The 12263-nt window shown below is 36.3% G+C and overlaps 1 long non-coding RNA gene across 3 annotated transcripts in view; it reads right to left on the reverse strand.

Moving 5' to 3' along the window:
• The window catches only part of LOC102590964 (uncharacterized), a 30323-nt gene that overhangs the window by 13086 nt on the left and 4974 nt on the right, over window positions 1-12263 (reverse strand). The window contains exon 3 of one of the 3 annotated variants that reach the window (XR_366967.2): window positions 9162-9586. The exons of 1 other annotated variant lie outside the window; for it this stretch is intronic. This is a non-coding gene — a long non-coding RNA (uncharacterized lncRNA). Of the gene's footprint in view, window positions 1-9161; window positions 9592-12263 lie in introns of those variants that run through there. One more of the 3 variants, XR_366966.2, reaches the window with a different exon arrangement.

Consider the following 12263-nt stretch of genomic DNA (forward strand, 5'->3'; position numbering starts at 1 on the left):
AGGACTTGCAACACAATATGATTGATATGATCATCCTCACTTCTGGAAAAATCAATATATCGTCAATGAATACGATCACAAACATGTCAAGGTATTGTCTAAACACCATATTAATCAAATCCATAAATGTCGCCGGATCATTAGTCAAACCAAACAACATTACCAAAAACTCATAATAACCATACCGAGTTCGGAAAGCCATTTTTGGAATATCATCTTCTTTCACCCTCAATAGGTGATAACTCGACCAAAGATCAATCTTGGAAAAGTAACTTGCCCCTTGAAGTTGGTCAAACAAGTAATCTATCCTTGGAAGAGGATACTTATTCTTAATGGTCACCTTGTTAAACTGTCGATACTCTATACACATATGGAGCGAACCATCCTTCTTTCTAACAAATAAAACTAGAGCACCCCATGGGGAGATACTCGGTCGGATGAAACCATTAACCAACAAATCTTTCAATCGTTGCTTTAACTCCTTTAATTCTGTCGGAGCCATTCAGTAAGGAGGAATGAATACCGGGTAAATCATCTGGAAACTTATTAACAACGAGGACCGACTCAAGAGTAGGGGTCTCGAAATCTATATCCTTCACTCTAACTAAATGGTATATGCAACCCTTAGAAATCATCTTTCTAGCTTTAATACAAGAAACAAATTGTCCCTTCGGCATAGAATTTCCCCCTTTCCACTCTAGGATGGGTAAATTTAGAAACTGAAACTTGACTACACGAGTTCTACAATCAATAGAAGCATAACATGAATACAACCAATCCATACCAAGGATAACATCAAAATCTAGAATAGCAAGCTCTACCAGATCAATAAGAGTAACTCTACAGGATAAGGAAACGGGACACATTATATTGATCCTCTTAGCCACAATAGAATTTCCAACAGGAGTAGAGACAGAAAAGGGATCTAGCAACACATTCGAAAGAATTTCAAACCTTATAGCCACATATGGCGTCAAAAATACAAGGTAGCACCAGGGTCAAGTAAATCATAAACATCAAGTTTAATGAATTTCAACTTACTGGTAACCATATTGGGAGAACCCTTTTGATCGTGACGAGTCTGAAGTGCATAGGACCTGTTATGCTTGGGAGAATTTGAACCTGAACCACTAGGACCGAATGAAGGATTAAGTTGAGTCCTTCGACGATTTCTCCATTGTTCTTAGCAACTAAAGGACAATCTCTTATCTCTTGGTCCATCTTGCCACAAACAAACCAAGCATTGGATCCCCTAGACACTTGACCTCGTGCTTCCTTCCACACTTAGTACAAGTAGGCAATAAAGACCCACTACCACTTTCTCCTTTAGGCTCAGGGTTAGACACGCTCTCTTGGTTGAACTTAGAAAGAACAATGAGGAACCTTGACCAGAAAACCATTGTTCGAACTTGGGACGACCATGTCCATCGGACCTTGAGTGTGAGAAATTACCATAACCGGTTTTAGCCCTCTTGACCTCCCTAGAATTTTTCTTAAATTTCTCCTCTTAAATTTGTTGAGCATGAACCATGAGACGAGAAATGTCCATATCATTAATAAGCATGGTGGTACGACATTCCTTAACCACCATTTTGGATACACTCGAAACGAAAGTACTCATCCTTGCCCTAGGATCGGCAATCATAGTAGGAGCATATCGAAATAATTGTGTGAACTTCAAAGCATATTCCTTCACACTCGTACTTCCTTAACGAAGGTTGATGAATTCAAGCACCTTTACCTCCCTCATCTAAGGGGAAAGAACCTACAAAGGAAAGCAACTTTGAACTTTTCCCGTTCGAGAGAACCCGCATAATGTAACACCTTGTATCCGAAACATACAACTAGCAGATTTCCAGAAGCTACAGGTGCAACCCACCATAGTCCATGATGGTGGTCCGTGGATGGCCACCTGTAGCCCTCCCCAGAAGCAGTCCAAAAATCTAGCTAAGGGTCCACCCACGCCAGGACCTACGGGCCGTAGGTCAGGCCATGGTCTGTGGTCCAGGGTCGTGGGTCAACCCCCAGATTTCTGTCCCGACAGCTTTTAAGCCAGGGGTCGTTTTGTCTTTTCCTTATGCGTTGGACCCCTAAACTACGTGGTTTTGGTCAGTTTTAGCCTAGTAAACTAATTAGAACCTAACCTAATCAATTATTAACCAAAATCAAGAAAAACTTAGAGCAAAACAAAGGAGAAAGTCAAGCAGCCCTAATTCAAGAACACATCGATTTTCATCAGTTCCAGCCCCAAAATCGAAAGATTTCTCCATGGAATTCGTCACTAGGAAAGTGGGATTTCACTACTAGATTCCTTTCACCCATTTGGTCCCTAGATTTCAGTCAAAATCTTGATTCCCTTAATATTATCTAGACCTAGGGTTTCTTGAATGTTAGAAATTGTTGTGTTTTAGCTTTTAGAATGATCCAAATCAGATTATCATGGTTTTTGTATCGTTTTGTGTAGATTCTTTCATAAATTTAGAACCTTAGCTATGTAGTTCTTTTAGTTCATGAATTACACATGCTACGTAAGAAATTTTGTGATATACATGCCTCAAATTTGAATGTTTCATTATCAACATATTAATGTTGTATTTTCAGTTAGCATGTCAATTTTGAGCTATCTAGTATTATAGAAATTCAGTCATAAATTGTTAATTACATAATCAATTGGGATAAGCTTAATACCGAGTGGACTAGGGTCAGTCACCCTCAAGTCCCAGAACTACGTGCCCCGTAGGTTGTAAGTCCCCTCTGTGGGCATCATTTTAGTGATCACGATAGTCATGCCTCTATACCTCTGGTAGGGTATATTGGGTCCTCTAGATGGGGCGTATACATTGGACTCCACATTTAGCTCATGTAGTTTTATGTCGGTTATTAGTAGCTCCCTTACAGTTAAATTTTATTGCATTGACCACGTTATCAATCATAGTTCAGTATTCAGTCTCAGCATGTTATAAACTTGGTCATTGCATTCAGTTACTTCATGTTTAGTATTCTCTGTTTAGCATCATGTTTATCTCTTATCATTGCTCAGATATAAGCTTTGGTTCAGTTATGATTGTTCTTTAGTTTTACTCTATCCTGCATGCTCAGTACCTTTCAAGTACTGATGCATATTGTGCGCTACATCTTCTCGTGATGTAGGTTCAGGTTCTCAGCTTCCAGATCACGCATAGATCGGTTCCCGATCTCCAGTTCAGCAGTATCAATGGGCAGTCCTCATTCTTCGAGGATGATAGACATGTTTCCTGTGCTTTTAGTGTTAGCTTCAATTTTTGCTAGACTTAGCTGGGGCATGTCCCAGCATTTCTAGTCAGTTAGAGACTATTTTTAGACATAGTTAGTTTCAACTTTAGCGTTTCAGTTCGACTTTTCAATTGTTGTTAAACTCTCAGCTTTCATTTATTCAGATATTTTATGGGTATTCCCCATCATTTCAGTTTACATGATGATTTAGCTTCCGCACAGTATTTCTTTACTTCCGTTTCCTTTCGTCTGCTTATGATATGCCAGCAGGGTTAGCTTGGGGTCACTCATGATCCTAGGTCCCGTGTCCTCGTTCTGGGGGTAGCTTCAGGGCGTGACAAACTTGGTATCAGAGTGTTAGGTTTAAGAGTCCTAGGATGTCTGAAAAGCCGCACTAAGTAGAGTCATTTTCATGGGTGTGAAGTGCACCACATCTAATGAGAGGGAGGCTATGAAGTGTTTTAGGAAAACTTCACTTTCTTGATATTTTTATCGTGCGTAAGGTATGATCTAATTCCTCATTTCTAACTCGATGTTATGCGCTTTTAGATCATTCCTCCTCGTAGAGCCTACGGAAGGAATGTGAATGCACGCAATGCTAACGCAGCTCCTTGAGTCCCAGATCAAGAAGTTTTGAATGCCGAGTTTTGGAACGCTATTCAACTTTTGGCTCAGAGTGTTACCAACCAAAACAACCAGCAGGTTCCAGTTGCCCTCCAGGGTCGCCTGCCCCCACCCATTTTCCATCGTTTAGCCCATCTGAGTCCTTCTAAAGTGTACTAACATTTCCTATTGATTATAACTACTCTAAACGACTTATAAATATCTAGAAATCATCAAAAACATGAATTGTAACCTTGAATCCATAAATTCAAATTTAAGGTAGAATTAATAGACAAGCCTTGAGAGTTCTTTCGAGTCTTTTTGAGAAAGTTCCCTTGAGTCTTTTGAGTAGCCTTCTACAATTTCTAATAACTTGTTTCAAGATTCAAGTAACTGAGCATGAGAGTGACGAGAATGTATTCATGAGTCTACACTATCACTGAGATCCTTCATATCATGAACCATAACTCGTGAATTCAAAATTCACATCTAAGAGAGAGTTAAGAATAGAGTTCAAGAAAGCTTTTGAGTTCAATTGTGAATCCTTTGAGATCACCTATTGATTTGAATTAAGTTTTGAGGAAGTAAGTATGAGAATGAGAAGAGTCGTATACATGAATTCCATAATGTTATTTAGACCCCCGAGTCGAGTCGTTCATGCCCATAAATTCCGCATGACCTTCATAAATTGAGCATCTTTGAAAGGAGTAGAATCTTCAAGTTCTAAGTCTTGAGAGTACACTATTTTAAAATAACATTATAGTTGGGTCAAATCATACTAAACTAACTAGACAGTGATAAAATAACATAAAGGAGCACTAATAAAGGTATTTCAGTATGATCCTTTCCTTGTCATTGCAGTTCCTGCAACTTATCTTTTTCTTGTTATTGCACTTCTTGTAACTTAGGATTAATAGAATAATATATTTTAAGTTACTAGACAGTGATCAAGAACACTTATATTAACAGTAAAGGCGGCGAATGATTTAAAAAGTGCAAAGACATACTCTTTTTCATAAAGGTATTTTAATCTGATCTTTTCTTTGGAGGACATCCAAATTGTATAACTTATAAAAGAGAAATTTCTGATTGTCTTGCTTGTTCTAAAATTTATAGGAACATGAGTAATTTGAACTGTGGTTGGATGTATGAGAGGTTGGATGGACGAGGGGTATACGATCTCCAGTTTTATAACCGGTGTGAATAAATTTATTCAGTATGCATGTTCACAAGAAAATCGTATGAGTGGTGACAACATTAAATGTCCTTGTAAAAAATGGCATAACCTTAAATACATAGATGTTGAAATGGTTAAATAGCACCTTTTTCAATATGGATTTGTTGAGAACTATTTTGTTTGGAAATATCAAGGGGAAGAAGATGTTATTGATGAGATGTATTATGTTAATGATTTGCATGGTGGCACTCAACTTGAATTGGGATATGATAATCCATACCGACAAATGGTTTTGGATGTAGCTGGTCCAAACTTTGATCAAGGTTTGAGTCGATAATTTCATAGCAATATTGGACATGATTCATCTCATACTTATGAAACTTCAATGGAGGAGGAGATCAATCATTCAATAGAGAAGACGTCTGATCTTCCAATGGAGGACTTTTTCATAAAGGTATTTTAATCTGATCTTTTCTTTGGAGGACATCCAGATTGTATAACTTATAAAAGAGAAATTTCTGATTGTCTTGATTGTTCTAAAATTTATAGGAACATGAGTAATTTGAAGCGTGGTTGGATGTATGAGAGGTTGGATGGACGAGGGGGTATACTCTCCAGTTTTATAACCGGTGTGAATAACTTTATTCAGTATGCATGTTCACAAAAAAATCGTATGAGTGGTGACAACATTAAATGTCCTTGTAAAAAATGTCATAACCTTAAATACATGGATGTTGAAATGGTTAAATATCACCTTTTTCAATACGGATTTGTTGAGAACTATTTTGTTTGGAAATATCAAGGGGAAGAAGATGTTATTGATGAGATGTATTATGTTAATGATTTGCATGGTGGAACTCAACCTGAATTGGGATATGATAATCCGTACCGACAAATGGTTTTGGATGTAGCTGGTCCAAACTTTGATCAAGGTTTGAGTCGATAATTTCATAGCAATATTGGACATGATTCATCTCATACTTATGAAACTTCAATGGAGGAGGAGATCAATCCTTCAATAGAGGAGGCGTCTGATCTTCCAATGGAGGAGGAGCCTAATCTTGAGTCTCAAAGATTTTATGATTTACTACAGGCTGCTGATGCAAAATTGTATCCCGGTTCCTCGGTCTCTCAACTTGAAGTTGTCTCTAGGATGTTAAACATTAAAATGGAGAACAACATGTCACAGAGAGGTTAAAACGAAATGATACAACTGTTGAAAGATTCTTTACCTGAAGATAACATAGTGCTTGATAACTATTATCAAACAAAGAAGTTGGTGCGTAGCTTGGGTTTGCCAGTTGAGAAGATTGATTGTTGTGAATCAGGATGTATGTTATATTGAGATGATGATGAGAACCTTACATCTTGTAAATTTTGTGGAAATTAGAGGTATAAACGGCGTGTAGGCTCTCGTAAGAGGAAATCGGTCCCTTAAAAGAAAATGTATTATTTTCCTTTGATTCCTAGATTGAAAAGATTATATGCATCTCATGCTACAGCTACTAACATGAGATGGCATCATGAGCATACACAGGAGGAAGGGGTAATGCATCATCCATTAGACTCTTAGAAACACTTCAATGAAACTCATACCTTTTTTGCCAATGAACCAAGAAATGCAAGATTGGGGTTATGTACAGATGGTTTCCTCTTCTCTTCGACTGCTGCAACTAGTAAGGTAAGTTTTTGATAACTTTTTCTTTTTTGTTTTCTTTACTATTACGTATTCAGCTTCACTATCGTGGGATGAGTTACTCTTTCTTCTCGTGCTCTTTTCTACTTTCTTCACTTCTTAGACGTGCTGAAGTAGCTGCAATGATATCTGCTAGTCTTGTTTTTTAGTTGCATTTATTTAGTTGATTATAGTTTTCCTCCCTCTATTTTGACTTTATATTTGTAAAATTTTACTTCGAAAAGATTGTTTAGTAACATTTGGGCATACTGATGAACTTTATTAAAAAATAATTGATCTTTTACAAGTGTTGATCTTACAATGCTTACATATTTTGAAGATATGACTCGAGGCAGAGGTCGAGGTAGTGCAGGTCGTGAAGGAAAATCCTCAGGTCGCGGTAATTCTATTATTCCTCCAAAAATGCCTATTGTTCCTATTCCCACAACAGTTAGTCCTCAACAAGGTGGTACAAGTTCCAATATAGGTAGGCCTAATCGTACAAACCAAGTTCAAATACTAGGACCTAGCAGTACACCACCCGTTCAAATGACAAATGACAATAATATTCCAACCATTGTTGAATCATCTCCTATTACACCTAATGAGAGTAATCAAATATGAGAGGGTACATCTACTCAAACAACACAATTGGTGAAGGTGAGTCCAATAATCGTGGGTAGCGGAGAACAGTTGTTATTCTTACTCCTACAGGGTTAGTCCATGTTTATAGTATCATTAATATATATTTTTTTAATAAGATACATATGTATTTAAATAATGTCCTCAAATTTATAAAGATTGGAGCCTTCTTCGAAATGCTCTACTTTCATAGCTAAGTCTTTCAAAAATGAACTTGATTCCAATGGAATCAATTGGATAGGTGTCTCGCAACCTGTAAAAGATTTTTATTTTGGAGAGTTCAAGGTATGTTGTTTCATTATAATTGAGTTTAAGAAAGTGATAAACTTTTTATAGATATGATATTAATGTTATTACTTTACAAACTAATTTCAGAAGGAATTCTATTGGGACTCTTCAACTAATGAAAATGCAGTGAAAAGACAATGGGAGATTAAGGCATCACTACGATATAGAGATTTTATTTCCAGAATAAAAAGAACGAAACTAATCCCGGATATGTAACTGATATTGTGTGGGAAAATTGGATGAGGCTTTGGCAAGCTCCTGAGAATGTTACAAAGTCAGAAACAAATAAAAAAATCATCGTGGAGGAAGATAAGTTGTTTTCGGAACTCATACAGGTGGATCTATCTCCATTGGGTAACATCGTAAGAAACTTGTAAGTATATATTTCACGCAATATATATTCTTCGACAAAATACATTTTCCTTATCTTCTAGTCATTACTAAAAGTCTATAGTACACAAATAGTAGAAGTGCCTCTTTTTTTTGTTCAATTATGTTTTGGGATTGTTGTTGCAGTGCATCTGTTTTGGGTGCAACATACAATTGTTGTTGATGACACTTTCGATTTTCAAACTCTTAAATGTATTCTCTCTAATAGTAAATTTGGACATAAAGCGAACAAAATCGAATAGATAAATTGACATATACTTTTGCCTATTGTATAGGGTGATGGATGTCTTTAGCTAGAACTGTATGTTGACTGGAAAAACTTAAAAATGAAAGCCCCACATTATAATAGTTGGTTAGAGAAAATAAAAAGTTATTGGGAAAAATGGATAGATTTGAACTTTACATGTAAAAGCTTTGCCTGAATGTGTACAAAGATGTGAACTCTACAAAGATGGCATAAGAAAATGGAGATATATTCTTCCTGGATATTTGGCTAGTGCTAGCACGTAATATAGTAAAATTAAGAGAGAGTAGGATGTATGTAGACTTTATTTATACCTTTCTGAGATAAGAGATTGTTTCCGATAAATTCTCGGCTTAATGAAAAATATCCAACACATGAGTATAGGTACATATTAATTGTTCAGAAAATTTTCACCAGTACTACCTCTACAAGCTTATAACAGTTAGTTGCCTTAGAATCTATTTTTTATTGTAAGAGCCTTAATGGGTCTTGCTTATAAAAGAAGGGAGCTTAATATTTCATATTGTCTTGTGACAATGAATGCAATAGATTGAATATGAATAACTTCTTATTATAGAACTTGATTTTTGAATCTGAATCTGAATCTCTTTCTTTCTCACCAAGTACTATTTCTGGACAGTTTTTGGCCCCGTGTCATCGATTTTGGAATCTGAATCTTGCATAAGAACGTTATGAAAGATATCTCAATTCTTACCAATGTTGGCTACTTCATCTTTAGAGGCACGAATTGAATTGTTAGCATCATTTCTGCCATAGGGGAAGCCTCAATTGTGGGTTCCTCACTGAAATCAAATAAATTTTTTGTGTTTATTGAAATACTTTACATAATTATATCATATTATTCATAACATAACTGGGCTAAAAAAAAATTTGGGTAGGCTATTGAAAAGGGTCAAGACCCAACACCAAGTGAGCTCCATTTGCACGTCCACACACATGGTCATGATGGAAAAAATTTTGTTGATGAGCGAGCACGAATTGTTCATGTAAGTAGAATTTATAAAATTATCGACTTTTGACATTCATATTCTTTTTATTTGGTGAAACTGATAGTTAGTATTCTTTATTATAATTTTAATGTCTCTACTTATTGCAGGAAAGATATGAAAAAATATTACGTGAGAAAATTGAGTCGATATTGATCAACGTGACGCATATTATCAAGCTGCAGGTGGAGAAAAGAAGAGAAGAATATATGGTCTTGGATCTCAAGCAAAAAGTTACTACGGACCAATTCTTTGTATCTCTTCTCAATTTGATGCTTCATCATTAGTACCACCATCTGTTTCTCAATCTGCACTGATGGAAAATATGGATGAGTTCGTGAAAAAATTGATTCCTACATTGACTGATCACATGATTCCTACATTGACTGATCACATGATTCCTATATTACTTGAGCGCATAGAAGGTGTAACTTATTTACCATCACATCAATCAGCTGATACTCCTATTGGTGACGCATCATCAGCAACACCTATGGTGCCTAATAAGGTTGTTTCAGATGATGACCACATTTCTTCTCCCTAGCATTAGTTTTTCATGTCTGTTTTTTGTTAAAGGAAAACAAATTATGCAGTAACAATTACGAGTTCTAAACATTAGTAATCGCTAGATGCTTGATACTTGGTGTAGATGTTTTGGACTTAATATTAGATGAATATATGTTTTGGTGCATAAGTTATATATGAAGTAACATTTATGTTATATGAATATTTGTAATTATTAGGATGTTTAATAATTTACATTTTCTATATATTTTAAATAAATAAATAAAATGAATAGAAAGAATCATTCCTGTGACAAATTTAATGACGGAATATTGCGACGGATTTTGGAAATAGTTAAAGAATTAAAATTGGTGATGGATTGCGACAAATAATAATTGGTTGCCAAAAGTTTGCAACGGATTAGCGATAAATTATTTCATCGTAAAATTATAGGACGACGAATTCATTTATGTAATTTGCAACGAAATTTATAAATCTAGCGACAAAACTTTCTGTCGCTACCATTTTACTACGGATATCGTATGTCGCTAGATCGTCACTAATCTTGCTACGGAATCAATTTTTCCATTGCTAAGGGGTTAGCTACGAGCAAAATTATAACGGTCAACATTTCATTGCTAATCCGCCGCAAATACAGTTTAGTGATGGATATATGTCTATTTGCGACGAATTTTATCCGTTGTTAAACACTATTTTTTTAGTAGTGTGTTGATTGTGATTCCGGAGATATAAATTGTTGAACCATTGTGTGTGAATATGGAATCATTCTTTGTGTGAGGGCATTTGAGTACTTTTGTTGAGCTTGAACTTGCATTTGAAGCAAGTATTGTGAACTTGAGAATCTTTGATAATGGTGAGTCACAACTTGAATCTTTGAGTGCACAATTGATCCTTGCATGAGTAGGTTGAGTCTTTTGTGTGCATTCATGATTGAGTCTTGTGTAGCACTGTTTGAGACATCCTTTTTGAACTGTTGAACTTGAGTTTTACTAGAGGACAAGCAAAAGTTTAAGTTGGGGGTGTTGATGAGTCCACGTTTTGTACTCATTTAGGGCTTTATTTGGATAGATTTAGTGTCCTCAAATGCTTATTTTGTGCCAATAACTCATGTAAAATCCTTGTTTTCCAGGTATTTGGATGGAGGAACAAAGCATGGACACTAATGGGCATAAAGGAACAAGGCAGCTGAAAGAAGGAAGAAAAGAAGGCGTGATGTTCGCCGAATCCATTGGGTTAGTCGCCGAGTAGCCATTATCTCGCCTAAAGTTCTAGTATGTCAAGCCCTGAAGTAGAAAATTAAGTCGGCGAGAGAAAAGAGCAGTCGGTGTGTCGCCGAACGGTTTCGCGATGCAGTGTTGGATCGCCCAAAGTTACAGAAATTGAGAATACTGAAGGCCAAAGAAGAAAGGTGATGGAACTGACCAAAGGGCAGATCGCTGAGTTGATCGACGATCCCGACTTACTGCGCCGAATGGTCCGTCGCAACATATTTTTGGCGACTATAATACATTTTTGAATTCTTAGTTTAGTATCAGTTTTCATTATATAGGATCAAGTTTTCATAATATAGAATTTCTTATCAGTTTTGGAGAGAGAACTCTGAATTTGGAGACAATATTTTCCTTAGCTTTGAAGAATTGAAGTTTTCCATTTTTGAGAAATTGGAAGTGGGTCTTTGAGATTCTTCAATTTAGACCTTTGTAAAGACGAAATTAATCTTACCCAGTTGATGGAAATATAATTTGGTAACGATTTCTATTTTTTTAGGATGTCTAGCTAAAACCCCAATTATGTGATTATGGGATGATTTAGCTTATGGATATTGTTAATTGATAGTTTAAATGTTGTTTAAAAGTGATTTCAATCAATAATTGTGGTTTAATTTAAAGGGTTGTAGTTGCAAATGCAATTCTACCTTCGTGTTTTGGCTTGCTCGAGAGAGAGGTTTTAAAACCAAGATTACTAATTTGAAGGTATGTGGGTATTGGGTTGTCATGGGTTCAGCTTGAGAGAGTGAATCTCAAACCCTTTTCCACACATTCAGCTTGAGAAAATAAATGGACTAAAGCGTACGCTGTTCTTAATTGCTGTTTGTTGGTGTTTGAGAGAAACCAATTTGATTCGGAGTAAATTGTTCGAGAGAAAGTTTATTGATATACCGTGAGTTTACGGTATTTCTAATACGTTTCACTTACAAGTTATGTGTGTCTAAGGCCCTTTTATATTGGTTTTGATGTGTTTTTATCATGTTTTGCAGGAAAGACGTTCAGGCGCGGAAGTGTAGAGACAGCTGAAATAAATGTAGAAGAAAGGCATTCACGAAGGTGATCTATGGACCGTAGGTCCAATCACGGTCCGTAGGTGATGACCGTAGATCAGCAGGCAAGGCATGGAGGACAAATCAGGGAAATCTGACCAAGTGTGGAACCACGGCGTCCATTGACGGTCCGTAGATTGATC

This window comes from Solanum tuberosum, unplaced genomic scaffold, assembly GCF_000226075.1.
Source record: "Solanum tuberosum cultivar DM 1-3 516 R44 unplaced genomic scaffold, SolTub_3.0 scf00041, whole genome shotgun sequence".
NCBI classification, from domain to species: domain Eukaryota; kingdom Viridiplantae; phylum Streptophyta; class Magnoliopsida; order Solanales; family Solanaceae; genus Solanum; species Solanum tuberosum.